We start from the raw sequence: 24,344 nt of genomic DNA, 5'->3' as shown, positions 1-24,344 counted from the left end.
TAATTCGTAATTCAATACTCATGATTGTGTATTGAATATCACTGTTGTGTACAATTCCCGGTACAATTCTGTATAGCACACAATAAATAATGGATGGAACCCCCGACCTCGGGACACCGCAGTTTTACATCGGGGACACCGCAGTAATGGCGAAGTCGGATAGGTGTATAACATACGCAAGTTTGACGAACACCACTTCACCATTGATTATACCATCAAAATGCCTTCTCCACACAAAGTGATGTTGTTACAAAGCTGGGTGTCAGGTGTGGCTAATGTTGCATTGTTATATCAACCTAGTTTAGTAGGAATTACAATACCATCTTGCGTGTGTTATTGTTTGACAGACATTTTGAGGCATGTTTTTAAATTGGTATATGTTCAAAATTGTAAATTGAATGTACTATAGAGAAAAAGTAATTTTTAATAGTTTTACCCTTTAGTTTTTGGTTTTAATCATTGTTCAGAACAAAACTGATGGCCTACCTAGATCAAAAGACATAAATAACATATAGGCAAGACTAAATTTCAAGTGTGTATAGGTTTGGCAAACTGGCCTTGCCTATTTTGGTATTCATAGAAAATGTTATTTCCTATTGTAAAAGGGGCCTACATGTACTGTGCAATGTTACAAAATCATGCTGTGAAAAGAGGTTATTTTGACAACACCATCTTTGTTCAAAGAGGTATTTTGACAACTATTTTTTAATATAATAGTAAAGGTCATGCATCATGAATTGGGAGCAAAACGTGACACATGCTCAAAATTAGAAAAATAAACACGCTTATGATTGTAGTTCATCTTAGATTCGAATTGTCGGAAACCTATTTTTTTTTATTTCATTATAAAATGTCCAAACACACTACTCATCAGTAAAATTAAAATTAAAAATGTTAATTAAATGTTATCCACAAAATTTTGTAAAATGGAAACTAAAAGGGCTGGACATACACATGTTTGTTTGTTGTTGTTTTTTTGTTGTTGTTTGTTTGTTTTTCTTTCAGTGAAGCAGCATGATGCTTACTGCCTAATGAGAAGAAAATGACATGTGTGCTGTTTGAGCATGCCAAACCCATTTAGTAGTGGGTTCTTAGTGATTTGTTCTTGTGCACTTCTGATCAATACATTGGTATACATGTAGCTCTTTTGACTTTTTATTTGACGCTTTGACATGTATGAAATTATGACCCATGCACCTATCCTGAAAATCGGACGTCAATATCCACCCATCCATTCACAAGATACAGCATCTGGAGGGATGGAAGCTAAGACATTGCAAAAACAGTATGCCTCATGGTGGAGAAATAAAAAAAATCAGAGTAGCACTTCAACTGCCATGCAATCTTTGTTTTGTTTACATCACATCTATATGCGACTTTGACTGTGTTGGACATACATGCAGATTTGCACTGAATCACACATTTGCAAAGTGTGCGCATTTAAGCCCAATATTTCGCATTGACGCATTATTGTAGACTCACATTTTACTGTAAATAGGCTTATAGCTGTCTATTTAGCCATACAATAGTAAAATACATACACACATGTTAAGACATAGGAAGCCATATTGATAATGCTGGGACACAAAATTTGGGACATTCAGGCGAGCATACTTTTCCTCATAGCATTGCCAATAGTAGGCCCACTCATTTTTAAGTTAAATGATTCTCTTTTAATGAAAGCAATTTCAGATGAATTTATTAAATTTCAAAATTTTCTGAACATGCCTTAAACTGAGCGACTCTCAGAGGTATATCAGCAAGCTGGACAATCAAATAGAAATTCTTGTGGTTTGAAGAAACTTGTAAGCTATACATGTACATTTCATCTTGTCAAAAACAAAAATTATTTACTGACCTAACAGTTTCAACCATACATATTGGACGATGGCCATTGTTCTTCAGGAGGGATGTCGGTCCAACTTCTGTTTCCAAACTGAAATACATCTATCAAAACCAAATATAAATAGAGTGTATCATGATTCATGACCATATTGTCATTGTAATATCAGTGACTGCTGAATTTGCAATCATGTCAATTATAGACTGCAATTATACACAAGCAGGTAAAGCCGGGAGGTAAGGGTACGGTATGCATGCATTTGTTGGCTGTTCTTATCTTTCTGCTGAGAAGGTTATGATATACATGTACATCTCAATGTAGAGTGGCTATGGAGCATAAATCTGGGTCAATATGTGTGCAAGGTGGTGGATTGAAAAAAGGGGGTAATCAGTTTCACAATCTCTTGTGTGTTTTTACCCATTTTTTCCACAATTCTCCAGGGCTGCTGAGTGTCGAGTCGAATTTTCACTGCCGACAATCATCAAGACCCAATGTCAAAAAGGTTTTGATGATAAAGTCAATAATATTAAGTTCAAAGAATATGGCAGAACAAAAGTATGTATAATGTGTGCTTTTGAAATATGTGACCGTAGAGCACGAATGAGCCGTAAATGTCCTCAATTGTATTCTGAGTTACAGTGTAAAATGGAATGAAGGTCATATTCATAGGTATTTCAATTTGGTGCTACGTGTATCTCATTAAATGAGGTACACGTAGCACCAAATTGAGGTACCTATGAATACGACCTTCATGCCCATTTTACACTGTAACTCAGAATACAATTGAGGACATTTACGGCTCATTCGTGCTGTATGGTCACATATTTTAAACTTGGTTTTTGCCAACGGACAGGTGCTAATTTGGAGTCCTGGCGATTTTGCACACCAGAGCATGTATGCAATTCCATTTCAACTTTTAAAAAATGATATGAACAAGAAGTGTTCTTGATTTCACACCTGTAGGTTCTGTAATCTAACACACATTTTATATTCACTACTTGCATGGTTCCGACATTTTATGTACAAGGAGAGCCTCAAACTGACAATATCTGACATCACATGAAAGGAATAATCCCATAACTTTACACACAATGAAATATGACTGGTTCGCTTCTCATATTCATGCATGCTGCCAGTGTGAGGCTCTATCCGCGCACATTGTGATATAAAATTGATCGGTTGAGCCCATATTTATTAGTCGAGCTATGAGTTTTAAAATATTGGACGAGACGAGTCGAGTCCAATATTTTACAACTCATAGCGAGACCAATAAATATTGGGCGTAAAGCATATTATCATTATTATGTTTTGGATCCAATATTATCACAACTTGGATCCATCAAAACATAATAATGCATAATGGCGGAACCGTGCAAGTAGTGAATAGGAACTTGCCTTTGTATTCAAATGGTTAATTCAAAGAAACAGTTCCCATATTTTGACTGCAGTGTCTTTTAAAGCACATGGCCTTAAAAGCGTTAATACAAACTTATACTATACGGCTAGGGTATTGCCAAACTTTACACAAAGCCGAGCAAGCTAAAGTATTGGTGCACATTCATGCATCATGATATGCAAATCTCTACCATTCAATAACCGATCACTTGAATGAACATGGCGAATAGAAATGATGGACATCGAAGTTGTGTAGCTGCATATGATATAATGCATGAATTATAGTCATCATCATGAATACATTGTACATGTAGACTGCTTGTGCAGTGCACTGGCAGACTGTTATGTTTTGCACCACGACATGGGCCATACGGATGATACGGGCCCAGCGCAGAGCAATTTATTGCTTTGACTTCTTCTTAGATTATTAATTTTTCTTCATACATGTAGCTGGATGAAAATCTTATTTCAGTATACCTTTACCATCAGGTCTTGACTCCCAACTCAGAAAGCAAAGTGACATTTCTGTTCTGATATGTTATGCAGGCTAGGCTGATGCATGTACCTGGATGATTGTTTTTTCTTCCTATCGGCAGCATGTAGGCAATTGGTGATAACGGTGCACAACACTAAATCGGCTTGCTATTAATTGTGTCAATTAGGCCCTTAAACGCTAAAGGTGCACAACACTAAATCATCTTGCTAAATATCATGGACACTTATTATAATTCCATTGATTTAAAATCATTTGTTTTTAAAACATAGGGAATTGTCACAGCAACTTACTCAGTGATCCAGAGAGTCTATCCTAAAATCTCATGGTATCAAGACATGGGTGACAATCCTTTATCAAGACTCGCATGAGATTTAGCTCCGAGACTAAAAATGTAGGCCCTAGGCAATCTTTACTCAAAAGATACAGTTGACTCATCAAAATAACTTTCAATCAAATTTCAACATTTCACAATAAAAATAACATCAGTTGCAAAACGCTACCAGGTAATCAACCGAAAACAATAAGCATATGGTCGCATGTCACAAATAGGTCACCCAAAAATGGAGGAGCCGTAACATGAAAATGCTTTCTTCCCACTTCAAGTTTAGTTTATTTTAAAAGTATGATACCTATTTTAGAAAGTTTGGTGTCATTTTGTAGATAATTATGTTCTTTGTCAAATGCAAAAAACCTCAAGTCAATTAGACAACTACTTCGAGATTTATACTTCAATAAGTAAGATGTGTCAATGGAGGAGCTGGGGCGGGTGAGCCGGGGCGGGTGAGCCCCATAGGGTTGTACACAAAATTGTGAAAATATGGCAAACTTCAAACCTTTGTATCTTAAAAAGTACAACTAGCATGGACACCAAATTGCACATATATCATCCTGGATTGTTAATCTACCTCATAGTAGATCAACTGTAACAAAAGATGTAACTAATTAATTGCCTAATTAAATACTAATTAAGACAGTTTTCCCTATATGTTACTGTACAAAGTGTGTACGTAAATGCTCCGACATTTCTAAATGGCCTATCTCTTGCCCGGGTCACCCTGCTTATTCAAAAGTACACATATTTTTAAGGAAATTTGATGAGGAATTCAATTATGCTATTAGATTTAGTGCCAGACATGGAGGAAAAAAGTTTTGATTGATAATGTCATACAAATTGTAAAATTATTTTTTCAATTTTTGACCACCCTGTATGTTTAACGCAAGGGATACCAAACTCTTTCTTCCTAATTTGTTGGAAGGGTCCATGCAATGTCTTTCTGAATCCATATTTATTTTGAGCTACATAGCTTTCAGAAAAAGAAAATATGGGGTTTACCATGACACAAAAGATGCTAATTTTGTTGCTGTTCCACCCTGTATATTTCTTACCCACCCTGTATTATGATATTATAGGCCTACTTTGTTGATTTGGCATCCTTGTAATATAAGCTTTCCAGAAATGTATACTTTTAATGGTCTAAAATGTATTCATTAAAAGTTCTGTTGAAGTGAATCAAGATTGGTGATATTTTTATCATAAAACATTATGTTACACAAAAGATGACCACTTCATGACATGCGACCATATACTCTAGCATGGGCGTCAATCCCGGGGGGACAGGGGGGTGAGTGCCCCCCCACATTTCATCAAAATGCACCACATGTCAAGCCGCATTGGTGCTAAATGCACTCAATCATTGAATGTGTAATGTATCGTGTGTGCACATTCGAAGCTAGACTAGAGTTCTTGAACTCATTATGCTCTAATTATATAGCAATCGAGTGCAGCTTTGCATTTGAACCCCCCCCCCACCTCATCATGCATATGTTGTGCATTAGATTAAAAAAATCATGACATCGTATTATGGTATGTGTGCCTTATTTTGTGCAATTTCACTCCCCACAAGTGATATCCACAATAATACGCATTTAATACTTTAGTATAATTAATTCAAATGTACGCTTATAGAGTTCCTCAAGTGAGTCAAGTCCAAGATTACTCGAGAACTCTTGCATCAAATTTGCACAGTTACGCATTCGATGCTAAAGTATACTATCGTTTTTCGGTCGGTACTCAGTGGTGACATTTTTTGCAATGGATGTTATTTTATTCTGTCTTGAAATTTGAAAGTTACATGTATATTGATGAGTCAACTGTATCTTTTGAATGAAGATTGTCTATTTTGAACAGTCCAACATTTTTGTTCAAATGCAATTTTTGCAAAATTTTTGATGCGATCACCCGTCGTGATCGACTGTGTTTACTTCTGAACTTCCATTGCTTTACAGTGTCATGCTTCAGCGAATCCGACTAGATTTTGAATGCTCATCGATGAGCAAATCCGTGGCTAGACTTCTCGAGCATCCAACTCCACTTCTCGAGCATCCAACTCCAAGAAGAATCATCTTGAAATACATGGAATATATACATCATACATTATCATACCATTACCATACCCAGGGGGCACGTACCTGACGTTAAAATCACAATGAAATCACATTGAAATTTCGACATCGAAATCAATTTCGATGTCGAAATCAGGTTGAAATCATGTTGTATTTGTAAAAGGACTTCAACCTGATGGACTTAATAGGCCTACGTATGTTGTATATCGTTGAAATTTCAACCTGATTTCAACTAACCTCTACTATCTAGGTTGAAAACATTTTGAAACTTCAACGTCAAAACCCCGGGTCAAAACCCTAACCTATGTTATGATATGTACGTATTTAGGTCTACCACGAGTACAGTTCTATACACATGGTTTTTAATATATTCAATCATGATTATTAGTCAGTACACACGGCAGTAATTATAATGGCAGTATTAAAAGTATGTCATACCATGTCCATGACATACATGTACATGTACAGCTATTTATTTTATTAGGCCTTTTAATTTTATAATAGTCCCAAACAAAAATGTTTGGTAGACTCATAACCGGTGCGATCTTACCTTTCCGATGTTGATTAAGATACTTCTTGCATCGATCCCGAGATGCGGAAAAAACCAATAGTCATTTTGTCCCACATAAATGAATAAATAACAAAACCCCTGATCCCCGAGTGGACTCACCCATTCGGTGACGTCACACACGATAATCATCCCTTATCCGACTTGGGCAGCCCCTACTCGGCCAAACTTGTAGGGGGCGGCCGGGGTCTGGGATAATCAACATCGGAAAGGTAAGATCGCACCGGTTATGAGTCTACCAAACATTTTTGTTTGGGACTAGACTCAGTACACCGGTCGATCTTACCGTTTCCGATGTTGATTAAGATACTTCTTGCATCAACATCTGAAAGATCGATCTAGCAAGTAACCGACGGATGGAGGTACAAGATTGGCCAGCATCTGATAAGGATCGGGAGAGTGGGTAGCATGGTAATCGCGAGGTCAAACTATTTCCCCCACTCACGGCCGGGAAACAGAAAGACTACGTGAACAGACAAAAACCCCTGAACTGAAAGTTCAGTGGTTAAGAATAGAAACACTGGTTCTTACCATGTTGGAATTCTGATTGTCCGCAAAACACCTGATACCCAACCACCATATTATCTCCGCAGAATAGCCCTGGAGAACTTATCGCCTGGTCGTTGGTTTACGTTTTTGTAGTAAACCGTGGAAAAGGACGACGGGTTCTTCCAAGACACAGCCTGACAAATCTCTTCTATGGGGACCCCCTATGGTAGGCCCACGAAGATGAGATAGATCTGGTTGAGTGGGCCTTTGGGCGAGCGTCTTTTGCCGCCCCCGAGTCCACCCACACCTGGACCAGCCACCGTGCCAGAGTCTGTTTAGCGGCTGGACCGTGCGGTTCTGCGTGAGTGATAAATAAGCGGTCATGAGCCCCTCTTAAGGTTTGTGTTCGGCCAAGGTAGTGCTGTAGCGCCCTCACCGGGCACCACAACCTGTCTTCGGCTATTGACGAACCCTGCCCAATACTGGGGAGGAAGAGGGGCGAGTGTCGGAATGTACTTCGCTCATTTTTTGCAAGGAAATCCGGGCGAAGAAACAGCGTCGCCCCGTTGTTAGTAAATACGGAGGCTGACTTCGAGACTGCGTGCAACTCTGAGCAGCGCCGTCCCGAAGCCAACGCCAGAAGAAAGGCCGCCTTAAGAGTGACGTATTTAAGGGTCGCTTTTGACAGGGGCTCAAAAGGGGGACCCTTAATATACTCCAAGACTGTGTTGAGGTCCCATGGGGGGACCACCTTCCTTTCCGGCGGGCGCTCGTTGAACATACCGTCGAGAAGAAGACTTAGGGACCCATCTGAATTGATAGTCGACCCGTCTTCGAATCCTCGATGAATCGAGAGAATGGCTGACTTATAGTTGGCTATCGTTGCCTGCTGAAGTCCTGACCTGAACTTTTCTGTCAGAAAATCTGCCACTAGAGGCACAGAGGCTCTAGTGGGAGATGTATTTCTCTCATCGCACCATGCGTAGTAGGGAGCCAAACGCTGACTATACGTACGGAGGGTAGACTCTCGTCTACCCCCGGCGATGAGAGAAGCAGCTTCTGATGAAAAGCCTCCCTCCGCCGCACGTTCCCTGATAAGGGCCATGCAGCTAACTGCAGGTGCTCTAGTGGTAGACTTGGTACCTCTCCTCCGGGCATCCGGAGTAGATTTGGTAACTCGGGGAGTACTCGCGGCTGTGCCGCTAGTAGATCCACCATCGGTCGAAACCACAGGTGTTTCGGCCAGAACGGTGCTATCAGAATGACGTTGCAATCCCCCTCCCGATCTTGGTCACCACCCTTGCGAGTAGCGAGATCGGGGGGAAAGCGTAAGCAGTCATTCCTCCCCAGTCTACGGACAGAGCGTCCACGGCGAATGCCTGTGGGTCTGCGACCCTCGAGCAGTACACCGGCAGCTGATGATTGCGATGAGATGCGAACAAATCTATCGAGGGTGGTACATCACCTCGAAGATCGTCTGGGCGACCTGCGGAGCAAGGGACCATTCTGTAGGTCCCGACACCTTTCCTCGTGACAGATCGTCCGCGAGGATGTTGGTGACTCCCGCTATGTGCATCGCTCTCAACGTAATCTGCCTGGCCTTGCACCACCCTATCAGGCGTAGTGCGTGCAGGCACAACCGTGGTGACCTTGTGCCCCTTGTCTGTTGAGGTAGGCCACCACGGTTGTGTTGTCCGTTTGGACAACGATATGAGTTCCCACGCTCACTTTCTCGAAATGCTGGAGAGTTCTCTCCACTGCCCAAAGTTCGAGAAGGTTGATATGGAACTCCGTCTCCGTGGCCGACCATAGGCCCGAGACTGAGTCCCCGTGGCGGTGGCCCCCCCAGCCCAGCTTGACGCGTCGGTCGTCACTACGTGACGCACCGCTGGTGCAGGAACCTGACACCTTGAGTCAAATTGGGCTGATGGGTCCACCACCAGAGTTCCTCTCGCGCGATCTCCGACATCGGAACCGCGAGGGATATTGGGTGACGACTGGGCCTGTAAAAGGCTAGAAGGTGTAGTTGTATAGGCCTCATGTGAAAGCGGCAGTACGGTACGAGGTCTACCATACTGGCCATAAGGCCCAAAACCTTCATCCATGCCACAGCGGGTGCTCCCTCTGACTCGGCCAAGAGTCGGGCACACCTCGCCATGTTCGTCACCCTCTCGGGTGAGGGCGCCGCGATCCCCTCCTTGAGGTTGATCTGGGCCCCTAAGAATAGTGGTGTCTGCGTCGGGACCAAATTGGATTTCTTGACGTTGATCAGAAATCCCAGGTCCCGCACCGTACGGACTACCAACTCCACGAGACACTGTGTCTCCAGTGGGGTGCGTCCGTAAATGAACCAATCGTCCAGGTAGCAACACATGTTGACTCCCCTGCGCTTCAGGTACGCTGCCACTGCCCTGACCAGGAGTGTAAACACTCTGGGGGAGGTGGACAAGCCGAATGGCAGGCATCGAAACTGGTAAGTTTGACCCTGTACCTTGAAGCGTAGAAACCTCTGATCTTGAGGTGCGATCGGAACATGCAGATATGCGTCCGAGAGATCTAGCGATGCCGCCCACATACCCTTGATGGGGCAGGCTAGCACCGAAGCGAGAGGCTCCATTCTGAACCTCTTGGGCCTGATGAACTCGTTCAACGGCTTGAGGTTCAGAATGGGCCTCCAGTCGCCGGTCTTCTTTGGAGCCAGAAAAACGTGCTCCAAAAACCCTTGGTGAAAGGGGGGTAGACCGGGACAATCGCTTGCTTCGTGAGAAGCTGAGTGATCTCTGATAGTAGTGCCCGACGCTGGGGGCCGTCTGGCGGCACTACCGTGGACCTCTGAATCGTGCAGGCGCACGAGGGTGGCTGGTAAATTCCAGCCTGTAACCCCCACTGACCACTGACAATACCCAGGCGCCCGGTGAGATGGCATGCCATCTCTGGGCGTAATGCACAGCGGCCGCCCACAGGGGAATCCTGTGGAAGTCCAAGGCCTGCCGGCATGGACTGTCGACCGCCGTGCCCTCAGGACCGATCTGGTTTGCCACCCTTAGAAGAACGGCTCTTCTTAGGAGGCTTGCCATACGGTCCAGCACTACTCTTGCGCTTCCCAGTTTTTTTGGGAGGTGCTGGAGTAGCCTCGGGCTCGGGTGTAGTCTGTGGTGCGCGTCCTGCTGAAGCCGGAGCTGGCGCTGAAGAACGCTTAGAAGACTTCTTCTTCTTGTGCTTCTTCTTCGCCTTACTGCCCTTCCCCTGGTCAGGGCAGCCTCCGACTTCTTCAGAGTGCTCTCATTGGTGGCCTTCTTTGCCCGGTCCTCAACCGTAGCGCAAAAGGCCTGTCCAAAGAGTAGCCCCTGTCCCACCGAGTCTGACTTCTTCATTGCATCAGCAAAGTCGGAGCCGTAAGTTGACTGGAGGGACAGACAGGCATTCTCCCGGCGGCGAGATGACATCCTATGGGCTAGGCCCATAGAACTCTCGTTGAGGTTAGCTGTTAGCACCGCTAACAGATTAACCTCGCGGAAGAGTTCCGACGTTGCCCCGTGGTCGTTCGCTACCTTCCTACCGAGGTGCTCGGCAAGCGTGGTAGCGACGCTAGAGACTCTGATAAGCGAGCGTGCTCGCTTATCGATGAGCTTTAGCTCCTCCTCCCACTGGGGGAGAACGACCGTGCGCCTTGGCCGCCAGCGGCAGGCGCTTGGCAACGTCTGGATCCATGTCAGGGACCCTGAGGTAGGTTTCGTAGTCCTCCTGCGAAACACGCAGTGGAAGCGTGCAAGCACGCGGCGTCGAAGCTCCAGCGAGCCTGACAGCCCTACGAAACCTACCCTTGAGGTCCGCCGGGAATGCAAGTGCGGGCGACCCTTGTGTGGACGCGCTAGCTGGGCATCCTACTGAAAAGATGCCCTGGTCCTCCTGAACGGACTCCTCCTGAGAGAAAGCCAGGCCCAAACCTTGGGCCACACGGCTCATCACCTCAGCGGTGTCCGCAGGCAGACCATTGCTAGCGAGTTCCTCACGGGGAAGCGGGGGAAGGATACCTGAAGCTAGCTGCACAGTCTCAACAGACTGTGAGTCGCTACTGGTTTCATCTTCCGACTCCTTTCCCTCGCCTTCAGACTCTGACTCACTCTCTGATGAGGAAGAGATCTGACGACGGGCATCTGAAGGTGGACAGGGAGGTGTCGCCACCGTGTGGCTAGCCAACTGAACACCAGCAGAAGAGGGAGTACTCCCGCCAGACCCCGAGATGCTAGCTATAGCACCCCGGGATCCGCACGCTCTCGCTGCTGTCGCCCTAGCCATAGCAGTGTGCGGCCTACCCTGAGCTGTATCAGGGTTAGCCACTCGCCGCCCGGGTTGGGTAACAACTGGTGGTACTGCTTGCCCAACGCTAGGCGGCACTTGCCACGGTGGAAGACCGTGGAAGAAACCACCCTGCGGCGGATACCACGGGCATACCCTGTTGGTAGCTGACCCTGAAAGGATCCGCCACCAGGGAAACCCCATGGAACGGCAGTACCAGTACCGCCTCCCCCCCCCTGTTGCCACAGAGACTGTGGTAACCAGGACGAGTACTGCGGTACCTGCGTGGTTGTAGCGTAGGTGCCCGGTAGGGCTCCCGGCTGCGTACCACTGTACCCATGCCTCACAGCGTTCCCCGCCAGAGGATCAAGCCGTGTGTATGGGTACCCCGCCATACTGGCTGTCCCTTGGCTAAAAGGAGCTTGCCTAGTATCACGGGTAGCTGAGCGTGTATACCCTCGATCAGTCACCTCGCTACCTGAATAGGCAGTATCAATCAATGGAGCCATGCTCCGCTGAATAGATAGTGATCGATCATAAGAGGGTAATTGACCCATTGACTGTAATGGATCACCCACGCTCTGCTGGCTCTCGAGGACATAAGTGGGTTGTTGATCAGCCAGGCTGTTCAAACTACCTACCCTAACCTCTTGAGCCTCGCCCAAGGTCGCTGTGTGTGGCGGACCACTCACGGCAGCTATGGGCGCGTGCATAGTGGCTACCACTGAAGTCAAGCCGTAGCTCGTCTCGGTAGCTGCCACTGTTTGCACTTGGGTCGCTGTCCCGTGAGAGACTGCGAGCCCAACCCCGGTATAGCCGCTAGCCAGTCCCGGAGGACAGCCGGCAGCCATTCCAAGGCCCAGGGAATCACTCGGCGGTCCCACCATGGAACGCTGCCGTGTGACAACCCCAGTTGGTTCTGCTAAGACTACACCTGAAGCGTTAGCCCCGGTATCGTCTCTGCTAAACCCATGCACGTTTTCATTCGACCCTTGCGGGGAACGAAAGGCGTGCTGCGTGCCGTGGATCAACCCAGGCAAGCCCGGGGTTCCACTGGCACGCTGCGTGCTACAGACCGGCCGAGGCAAGTCCGCTGCACGCTGTATGCTAGGATTCAACCCAGGCAAGCCCGGGGTACCCTTGGCATACTGTCCGTCGCCGGCTACTTCCGCGGGTGCTAGACCCGCTCGTTCGCCAGCGCAATAGACGGGTGTCCACCTGCAAGAAGCTCGCTAGAGATCTCACTGGTAGACTGGTACTCGCCTGTTAGGGCAAGTACCGCCCTGCTGCCTGCTACTAGCTTAGACGTAAAGTCAGTGCTTTCGCTGGCTGCTAGGCCTTCGGGCTCGCTAGCAGTCCCCGGAGGGTCCGCCTGCTTGCCCGGGACCGGAGCCCCAGAGGTTACCTTAGCGTGGCCCTTGCCTGCCTCGCTAGTACCTACCATATCAATCTTACCTGTAGGCTTCTGTTTCTTAGTCTTCGTCTTCTGTCTGTGTCGAAGACCTAAACGAGCGCTACTTTCTAAATCCTCGAAGTGGATGTCCGATAAGCCTATGCAAAAGGAAGCACACTTATTTGATTTAGAGCAATCCCGGTGGGAGTAGCAGAGTGGATGCGGGTCCCACTCTGGTACAAGGGAAGGGCATGATTGACAAGGCCTAGACATTGTAGTAATCGGGGAGCGTACAGCACTACCCCCCCGAACACAAGCTCAAGCCCAATAAACAGACCCACACGCACAGTGGCTGACGCTGATGTAGTGGTATGATATAAAAATATATATACAAAGGGATGAAAAACTGAAAACCTTTTGGGGAAGATTTGTCAGGCTGGTCCCTTCGGAAACCCACCGAACTCTTAGCAGTAACTCGGCGTCATCAGACGCGTACTGAAAGATATAACGATAGAGCACACCATAAACATAGCGATAATCACTCACCATACATGTATACACAGTACTGTACAAACATCTATTGTAACTTACTAGTCTGTTATAGTTGTTTTACGTGAGAATAAAAATAAAATGGCGTCCTAAGGGCGGCTATTTTGAAAACGTGTGTCCCGTATATGAACGGAAACACACATACAAGCTAAGTTTTTGGATCGTTTTTGTCACTTTTCTAGCCGAAAATGTCGTCAAAACTATCTCCCTAGCGACTATACTGGTTGGTTTTTACCTCAGTGTAACAAACAAACTGTATATCTCGTCCTTTGGTTCGTAATGATACTTAGCGTTGGTAAAGAAAAATCCACACGTCTATCTCATCTAGAAACCAAGGAGGATAAGGGTGATTATCGTGTGACGTCACCGAATGGGTGAGTCCACTCGGGGATCGGGGGTTTTGTTATTTATTCATTTATGTGGGACAAAATGACTATTGGTTTTTCCGCATCTCGGGATCGATGCAAGAAGTATCTTAATCAACATCGGAAACGGTAAGATCGACCGGTGTACTGAGTCCATTTGATTTGGCAAGCATATGAAAACACATCTGATTCAATATCATACCTTGGGTCGTATAAAGCATACTAGATACTGGTCTCCTTGTCAATGACAATTCGCAGAACAACGACGTGATTTAGATAGCAAATCAATTTGATCGAAATGATGCGACCACAATTTGCTGGGTATGACTGCCGAATTCCACAGCCGAGCCACACACTCACACACCCCTTCGTCGACCGGCGTCCATGTCTTGGTCCAACTCGGCTTTCTGTGGACTACTAACGTTGCCAGTGAACCAGCGACATAATATTTTGCCATATTTTGTTTTATTCGGTAACAAAAAAATGACATTTCAGGGTGAAACATCACACAAAATACAAAATTCACTCCGTGAATCAAGTTGACATCGGTAAAACATTCACGTAGTACGAGGCCGATTTCGCTGATTTGACGGTTCGCGGTGTTCTATTGGTTCCCGATTATAGTCACAGATCGCGAAATACAACTACTTTGTAAATGTATTTTGCGATCTCGCTAGTAGGGATCGCAAAATGACAAAACGAGATAGCAAAATGACAGATATGGCTAGCGTAGATCGCGAAATTCACTTGTCGCTCTGCTCTCTCTCTCTCTCTCTCTCCTCTCTCCTTGCTCTCTACCTCTATGTCTACCCCTCCGTCTCCTGCACTCTTTTGATCTCTCTTATTGCACCATTTATCTACATCTATTTCACACATGTTACATGTTAACATGAAACTCATAGTTTGTATGCTTGCGTGTCTAATTATCATCATAAGCGAAAATGTTCGTGAAAGAATTATACACTTTTCCCAAATCCAACTTTCAACATTATTTTTATTCAATAGTAGTAGGCAAAATGCTTTATCTCGATAGGTAACAGTTGCTTAGCATTTCTCCTAACGAAATATTATTTCACAGTACATTAAAACTGTGAACTGCGAGCATGTCGCAAATTGATTGTGTAATGAACATGAATTATTGTTGTTTTTTCCTAGCTGCCTCTAAGGTTACAGTTTCCAGAACCAACGGTTATAGCATTGTTGAAAAAGGTGAATACAGATTGTTTCCAATTTATTGTTACCTAATATGTTGTGATTTTGATCGTCTTGACAATAAGACCGCTTTTTATTTGAAAAACATTTTAAAACATTAATCGGCTAATTAGGTGCTTCATGTATACTTATTATATTATATTTTGATATGCCGGTCTTGTGCCCGGCTTGTGTCGATTTTGACTTCAAATCTTGTTTTGATTACACATGTTTATGGAATGACACTTGACTGCGTTGGACATACACGTAATCACAATAATGGGCATTCGCGCCTGCCTGACTCATTATTTCCTGCCAATTTACTAAGCTGTATTGAGCCATGTGAGTTTTAGACTGCTGCCTTCATTCGTCAACTATCTGGGTTGACTTTGCAACAGTATTGTTGTGGCATAGAACATGCCCAGTTGTGTCCAAATAGACATTTTGGCCGAGTTTGCAGAACTTCCGAGCGCAATCTTGTCACAACGGCGCGGTAAACGGGCGCTGCTAGTCGGTCGTGCTATGGCGCACAAAAAGTCGCGAGAGAATAAATCTGACACGATATGAACTTCAAGTTTATCCGGTCGTCACTACGAATCTTAACACAAGTACATGCGTAGTGTAGATGAGTGGTGGATTTAGTCTATTGACATTGTGTTGAAAAGAGTGAAATGACCATTTTAAATCAAACAAAAATGGGAGGAAATATGTTTGGCAGACTGACAGGGCGGAAACAAAAACATTGTTGGCAGGCTAGTAAGCTGCACAACCCCTAACTACGCGGGATAAAATGTTCGTAATACCGAGTAAACTGTGATTACACTGCTGGATGAATGCAATAAACGTTTCAGAGATTTTGAACACCACATATATTTAAACTGACCACTAAGTGGTCATTGCAAATTGTTATTGTTTGTAAAAAAACTTTTTGCTTATTTCTTATTTCCTGTTTTTCTTTCTTTTTATCGGCTGTTTCTCCTGATAAAAACTTCAAGAGCTACATTTTGCCAGTTTGATATCAAAATGGAAAAAAAAGCAACGCTCGACTTCTTTTTATTATTATTATTACAGCACAAATGCAAAGGGCTCATCCTGACGAGATCACCGTCAAACATATTGAAAAGGGTCCATCAAATTTTTCCAGAACTAAAGGATACATCTGACAACGGATTTCATTGTGAATGGTATAAAGGCGTTTACTGTACCTTAAAACCAAACAATAGATAAGGTCGCATGTCACAAATAGGTCATCCACAAATGGAGGAGCATGAAAACGTTTTCTTCACATTTAAGTATAATACCTATTGTAGAAAGTTTGGTATAACTTTGTAGATAATTATGTTCTGTTTGGACAATTAAACATCTACTTTGAGCTTTATACCTCAATATGTAAGATGTGTCAATAGAGGTAGGAGAGCCCCATAAGTTTCTACACAAAATTTTAAAATAGAGGATAAATTTAAAGTTTTATATTGAATTTTATATTGAATAGAACAAAAATCTATTTCGTTTAAAGAAACCAATTTACAATAGATCTAGATTGTTCATGTAGGTTAGACACAACTTAGGATAGGCCTCTTTATTTGCCTATGCCATGTATGTGAATAACAACTTCCAGGTAAGAACTTTGATCACCCTGTATGTACACATTTTTTATGCATTGTGCATATTTACCACTGATCTAAATGCAAATGCACATAAACAACCTTAGAATATGTGAATCTTATTTAGATAGAAGATTCTATTTTTGTTCGGTCTCTATACAAGAATTATAAGGGATTTGCCATTTGGTCTAATACCATTTCGCCTAAAACCCATTTCGTCTATATTCATTTAATCTAAACCCATTAGGTCTATATCCAGTACGTCCAATAATCATTTGGTCCTATAATCCTTTGGTCCGATTACCATTTGGTCCGATAACCATTTGGTCTAATAACCAATAAGTCTAAAACCATTTAGTATAACAACCATTTAGTCTAATACCCATTTGGTCTATAGCCAATAAGTCTAATAGCCATTTGGTCTAATAGCCATTTGGTCTACGAACCATTTGGTCTCACAAGCCATTTAGTCTACTAGCCAATTGGTCTATTAACCGATTGGTCTAATAGCACCTGTGAGGCTGCGTAGGCGCAATAACGATATACTGTGAGTGTGAGGTCATAGTCCAGGCCCGGGGGGGCACTTCAATTTGAAATGGATATAGGTGTAGGGCTGGCACTTTCGCACTAAGGGGCATTCGGTGAGAGCAAAATGTAAAAAATATGGGGTCATTGGGTGAGAGCATGATTTTGGCATTCGGTGAGAGCAAAATGTAAAAAATATGGGGTCATTGGGTGAGAACATGACTTTTTTTTTAAATGGAATCTTTGGGTGAGAGCCGAAACAGCGCAACAAAAACCTCGAAAATCGAATTTCTAGTTCTAAATGGCTTCAAATTTCTTTGTTTTATCAAAAATAGTGACAAAATCAGTGATAAATGAAAGTTGCTGCTAAAATTGAACAAGTAAGGGTCTTTGGGTGACAGATCAAATGAAAAAATAAGGGGTCTTCGGGTGACAGAACATGTGTTAGTAAAAAATATGGGGTCTTTGGGTGACAGCGATGCTGAAAAAGGGGGTCTTAACAGCCCTACATATGCGTCACCTCCAAAGTTGGAGTGCCCCCCCGGAGTCCAGGGTCATCGTGGTCTTAAAGGAGCGCATTTCATGAACAGTGTAAACAGGTCTACAGGCCTACATGTATTATCTACACATAACTCCATATCAGTTAGGACGCGGGACTACCGATTGTTATTGTTCTGCAAGGCTCACTCAGTCATTTAATAAGGCAATACAAACGATCGAATTTGGTATTCAAATGAACAAAATTTTGAGTTACACCTTTCAGTGTAAAATTTTTTTCTCGGCCAAATGAAAAGCAATAATTTTCATTTTTCAGTAAATGTCAGGAAAAACTGTAATGCTTGATACTGTATTTTTTTCAAATCTTAGTGTTAAACGTAGTCGTGAAATTCAGTTATTTAGTGTAAGATTTTCGATTTTGATAGGCTTCAACTCTGCCCGCGAGCCTTTTTTTTTTTGGATCAATCTTTTAGCTTTTCAAAGTAATATAGTTCGCTAAAGAAGGATTTTTCCCAACTTTCTAACGCACATCACCGTGAGGGATATATCATAGTTTTGTCAGAATTTCCGTTTTGATTCCATAATTTTTTACTACCAGCTGAAAAATTTTCAAATCCACGCGTGGAATCTTAGGCTAATACTAGCATTGTGGATCGATATCTCTGGGTGCCCGGCCTGGATACAGTGTTGCCAGAACTTCAATATAGCAAAGAAATTACCTAGTGTTTCAATTGTCATGAAGGTGACTGGGTATAGTGCCTTTTGTTTGTGTTTGTTTGAAATTGCTTAAACCCACCGAAAGTCATAATGAAGCAGCCAAAACAATACAAGGTTAAACATGGAAGTTTATAACAACCTATTATAATGACCTAAAGGAAAAATCATTTATGGCAACAATGAGCCTTGCATTGTAAGTCATGGTTAAAATGTGTTGAGTACCCACCCCACCCCCATAGGCCTACATAATATTACATACCGGTACCTTATAATATTTATATAGCACGGCTATAGCTATAGCCTACATTTAGAAAGTGGGTCCTATAGCGCTAAATTATGACAAATAGGCCTACACAAACCCGAACGCAAGTCTGAAGGGTGTAATGAAAATGCCAACCCGCGATGGGGGGTGGTCATTCAAAATTCCCTCTAATAACACGAGAATTTTTCTAGGTTTGGACAGTGGATTTTCCCAAGGACCTCATCCTAGGTAAATAAACAAACAAACAAACAGACAAAATGGTTTTCATAATCATGGAATCCATATAGCCCCTCTAAATTGAAATTGCAGGCTATCACGGGAGCAAATTTCCAAAATTCACCTCATTTACCAGAATTGGGGATTTGGGCTACCAAATCGCTGGTCAGGCAATCCTGGTTTTCAATGGAAAAGGGACCTGGTTGACAACAATTGAAATATCGATTATTTCTGCTGGTTGTTCTCGAGATAAAGTACTGAGTTTGACATTTTCGGAGCATGAAGGGAAAAAGGGTAAAATAAAAACGGAAATTCTGACAAAACTATAATATATAGACCCACACGATGTGCTTTACAGAGGTGGAAATATCTTTCTTTAGCAAACTATATTAGTTTGAGACGCTAAAAAATGAATTCCGTAAAAAGCTCGCGGGCGAACAAAAGGCCTATAAAAATCAAAAATATCACACTAAAAGACAAAATATGATGCTTGAATTTTAACACCAGGATTTAAAAAAAATGTATATCCAAGCACTATGTCTTTAACTGACATTACTGAAGAAAAAAAAAAATATTGCTTTATATTTGACCGAGAAAATAAATTTCATAGCAAAAAGGTGTATCTCTGAATTGTGCTGATTTTAACATGTATCGATCGACTTTGAGCGCGACTATGCATTTCTAAAGAATTGGTAGTCCCTCGTCCCGGTCCCGCGTCCTAACTGATATGCAAATAACAAAAACATGAAACCTAATTTGTTTTCTGAGAAATACAGATGCCATGGGAAAAAGGTGGAAGATGGGGGTCAGCAAATTTCAACCATATTTTGGCAATTTAATAGGTTTGGATAAGTGTTCATAATAATCAGTATAAAAAAATCTGCTATGCCCCCTCCTGGGAAATATGGGACCCCCTAAAATATGCCCCTAACACGTATTTCCCTGACTTGTAAAATGCCGTTTTATACCATTTTTGAACAAATTTTTTGCACCTAAGACAAGCATCTATAAAAGTAAATTTTTCTACACACCATCTTTCATCCTTTGTCTTTATGAAAAAATATAAAACAACAAATGTTTATATTGGGATGTTCCATTTATGAATAGGGGTGTGGGCCCATATTTCACATTTTACAACTTTTGCAAAAAAGTGAAATATCCCTCTACTTTGTGACGTCATTGTAGGAGTTCCTCAATCTTTTTAAAATTGTTCATTACAGGAGAGAACCTCTGTACATAGGTCATTTATATAATGCAATAAAAATCATGGAGACTTATTTACTTTTCATAAAACACAAACATGGATTCTCCCAATATGTGGCATTGGTATAATGATGCTGTATACAACACCAACATCAAATGTAAGATATTTTCACTGTAGCAGTCCCTTTTCTTGAGCCAATAGTCAGTTATTGCATTGAGGAGTTAAGAACCATATTTAAGAATGCAAATCATGTAAAGGGTAGGTGTTCTCTTACAGCATATTGGATAAATGCTCCTTGAATATGAGCCCCTACCTCATGTTACAAGCTCGTATGACATGTTAGTGGTATTATGATTATTATGAAAATCACAAGCTCCTATTCTGATTATTAATCATTTCACATGCATCAGTACTTTAGCTATAGGAACTAGGCCTAACAGGGCCCCATACCCCAAAGTACTAAATCCTAATAACCTGGGTGGATCTTAATACTAATAACAATGGGTCTTGTTTTGTTTTGCTTCGGGATAAGGTTTCTGACCCAATGCACCCTTTTTAACCCAATTTCGAATCAGGCCCGTAGACCTCATATAGAAAACGCTAGACAACAGGTTAAACATTACATAACAATATTAATTGGAAAACGAAATAGACACACAACATACGTTACATCCAGAAAAAATGTAGATTTTTGCACTGCAGACTTTTATACAATTTTGATAGTTTAATGGATTTTATTGTAGGCCTATTCACATTTTTAGCAATTTCTTGCATTACAAAAGTTTGTATGACACACAACATTACATTTAGTAAAAAATGTAGATTAGATTTTTGCACCGCATACTTTTTATACAATTCTGATAGTTTAATGGATTTTACTGTTTTTACAGCGGAGAGCTCCAACCAAGCCATGTGTATTAACCCTTGCCCTTCAACGGTGACAGTTAAAATAAGATCAGGGAAAGAAAGTTTATTATTCCCGATACTGGCTATTTGGGAGTAAAATTTTTAAGGACATCTCCACAATAAGTAATATTGTAGTAAAATCATATTTCTACCATAACCCCTCTAAACTGAATTAAGAGGTATGCCCTTGGACAGATTTAATGGTAGTAGTAGTAGTAGTAGTAGGTCGTAACTCCCGCCTTTATGTAGGCGCACCCCTGATAACAGGGTAATCAAAAAGTTATAAAGTTCACAACAATTAGAACAAAGTACAAAAAGCTACAATTGGGTAAAAAGCAGTCACACAGTAAATATGTAGCTATCTAACAATAAGTTCAGCAAATCGCAAAAGTACACAAAATTTCAGTCAGTGAGTACTATACATGAAGCATTAAAAGTCAAAAATAATTTGGTGAGTCACACTGCACGAAAACTAAAACTCGACGTCTTCAACCAAAAAAACAAATGCACTGCGGGACCACTGCTAAGGCTGTCTCGGGGCAGGAGTTCCTGGTGAATCCGAAGGCAAACTACATTGAAGATCACAACAAACAAGGTGCAGAACAGCAAAAAGGTGCAAACGAGTTTAAAATTCACAGTTGTTTTTATGCGATTTCCAGTCTTTGGTCTGGCATGCCCTGCTGCAGTATTTTGCAATTAAACAACGCGTGCACTTTTTAAGACCTCCAGGAGCTTCAGAAGCTGGAATCTTACAGTCAGGGTTGAAACAATGGGTGATTTTCTTTAAGACCAATTGTCTGTGTTGTTCATTGTCAATGCATGCTAAATCTGTACAATCCAAATCTGAACAGACATCACATTTTGTTTTAGCCTTGGATTGTTCTGGCTTGGGGTGCTGTTCGGAGTGGCTGGGAGGTGAAGAAGAGCATTGAAGTTGTTGCACGCTAGTATTAATCTCAGAAACAGGGTTCGCAATTAGTTCCAGTTTCTTAGCCTGGGTTCCAAGCTCAGGTGCTGGTTCAACAGCAGGTTGTTGTTTCTCTGGTTCTGTTGAAACACTGGGACTGCCAACCTGCTGAGCAACTGAACTGGTGTCGATTTTCGAGCTCCGTTTAGATGCTAACCATTTGGCAAGTCTCTGTTTATCCCGTTTCTGGGTTGATGGAGATTTCTTCTTCTTTGTCTTTTTGTTCAGAAATGGCAGATCGTGGGAATTCACTGGGATATTGTTGGATTTCCATGCGTTAGTACATTTGTCCACGCCTTGTTGATTCGAGTTTTTACGCTTTGAGCTGGTTGGTTCCACCTCATTGGTTGTTGTCGAACAGGTGGGCTGGATGACCTTTGCCGCGGGAAATTTTGACCAGCAAATATCCAGGTAAATTTTACCTCGGTTTTCCTTTAAAGTCCATACTGGGGTCTCAAGATTGCCGATGTCAAGAGCCTGGAGCACTCGTTGGAGTTTCTGGCCTAGTCCAGAGAAGATTGGCATGTCCATTTTCTCGGTAAAAGGCGTGAAAAATCAATTAAAATGCGAGCTCGAAAGAAACACGTCCACCATGTCTGAACCTTCGCTTACCAATAATAATGGTATGCGCCCGTATTCAGTACTAAACGCAGCCGTCACCAATTAGGCGACTAAACGCAGCCGTCACCAATTAGGCGACCTCTGACCTCTCTGAACCACGATGTGTTTACGTTTGGATATTGTTATGAAAAGATCTGATTTTTCTGTGATTTGGATTGTATCGAGGAGCCAAAACAGCGGTAATTCGTAACTAATTTAGCCTTTTACATGGTAGGGAGGACGATGATATAATATAGCCTGCATGGGATGATTCCAGGGAAAGCTTACGGCCGTAATAATCTTCTATGTCTGCAGCTTGTGATACGAGTTTTTCTTGCGGAGTGAGTGTGGGACATTTAAAAATCGTCGATAACGCTAGCTAGCATTGCAGAATCAATCCCCGGGAATCAATCATCGAGTATAAAACTGAATTCAGTCAATAAAGAATAAATAATAGGCCTATCGCGATCGCGAAGAATGCATACATGGGAAATAAAAGTGACATAAACTGATCAGTGCTAAATTTGCATACACAAGTCAAAGTGAAGTAGTGACAATATGAATATTAAAATGATCATGATCATGAATAGGTGCACCTTTCGCGATTGCTTACATACATATTGTTACACATCTGAATGACTATTGGTATTGCCAATATTGTGTTGTTGTGCTGACTCATCATACAATTGTGTATTTATTTACTATATTTTTTATGTGTCCCTGCTAATGACCTTCCACCTTGATTGCGCTAGGATTTTTGGTATCATCCCTTATTGCCGGTACACATTTTTGACAGATATATTTTTATGTGTCCCTGATTATGCAAGGATTTTTGGTATCATCCCTTATTGCCGTACACATTTTTGACAGATATATTTTTATGCATATTTTTTATGTGTCCCTGATGATCTCCACAGTGGTTGCGCAAGGACATCCCTTATTGCCGGTACACATTTTTGACAGATATATTTTTATGTGTCCCTGATTGCGCAAGGATTTTTTGTTTTATTTTTTATTATTGGTGCACATTTTTGACAGATATATTTTTTTGCATATTTTTATGTGTCCCTGATGATCTTCCACCGTGATTGGCGCAAGGATTTTTGTATCATCCCTTTATGGACAGTGCACATTTTTGCTAGGTATATTTTTATGTGTCCCTGGCCTCTTTCTAAATTACATTATTGATTTTTGGTATCACTTTTAAGAGTCCAACAGCTAGCAGGCCCACCCATTTCTCTCCATCATTACATTGTTTGTGTTGGTTTATTATGAATAGAGTTCACGAAAGTTAAATAGATGTGTGCAGTCTCAATTATTCTTCTTTAAAGTAAATCCCTAGTTAAAATATATGTAAATCAGTGTGTTGTACCCTGGTTATTTGCCCAATCTAAACTTTGTAGATCTCACTGGTCTTCCATTGGCCAAAACGTCATTTCCGCCATCGCCGCTCGGGTCCGCCTGGCCCTTGTGATACCACGCCTAAGGAACCCGCTTTTGCCAAACATGGTGGCAGCGGTGGGATTAAGTTGAGAAAAAAACAGGATCAATTGAGAAATAAAGACACAAATTAAGTTATGGAGGAAATACCTCTATTGAGCCCTGCATCCTCAGTGGGATCCTTTCAAACTCTTTCAGAGGTTGGTGCTGAGTCTGCTTATCTTCCCCAGTCTTCACCCGTGGGAAGTATGCAACCGGTGTACAACATGCAGTCTAGTGGGAATAATCCTTTTCTTGATGAACTTGTTGACCAGAGGGAACAAACTTCTTTTGGATTTGTGACATCACCAGCACAAGAGAGAGTTCCCTATGCATTTGATGAGCGTGGCCCCAGAAGGGAGTCAAATCCTTTCC

The 24,344-nt window shown here is 42.4% G+C and overlaps 1 long non-coding RNA gene across 2 annotated transcripts in view; it reads right to left on the bottom strand.

The window, feature by feature from the left end:
- Positions 1–14,521, bottom strand: part of LOC140162635 (uncharacterized) — a 35,835-nt gene extending 21,314 nt beyond the window's left edge. Inside the window, exons 1-2 of one of the 2 annotated variants that reach the window (XR_011860311.1) lie at positions 14,003–14,521; positions 1,859–1,947 (exon numbers count right to left, since the gene is read on the bottom strand). This is a non-coding gene — a long non-coding RNA (uncharacterized lncRNA). Of the gene's footprint in view, positions 1–1,858; positions 1,948–4,024; positions 4,189–14,002 lie in introns of those variants that run through there. The other variant, XR_011860312.1, reaches the window with a different exon arrangement.
- Positions 14,522–24,344: the final 9,823 nt, after the last annotated feature.

This window comes from Amphiura filiformis, chromosome 10 (assembly GCF_039555335.1).
Source record: "Amphiura filiformis chromosome 10, Afil_fr2py, whole genome shotgun sequence".
NCBI classification, from domain to species: Eukaryota; Metazoa; Echinodermata; class Ophiuroidea; order Amphilepidida; family Amphiuridae; genus Amphiura; species Amphiura filiformis.
The sequence above is the reverse complement of the archived record's forward strand: the minus strand, read 5'-3'. Positions and strand labels throughout refer to the sequence as shown.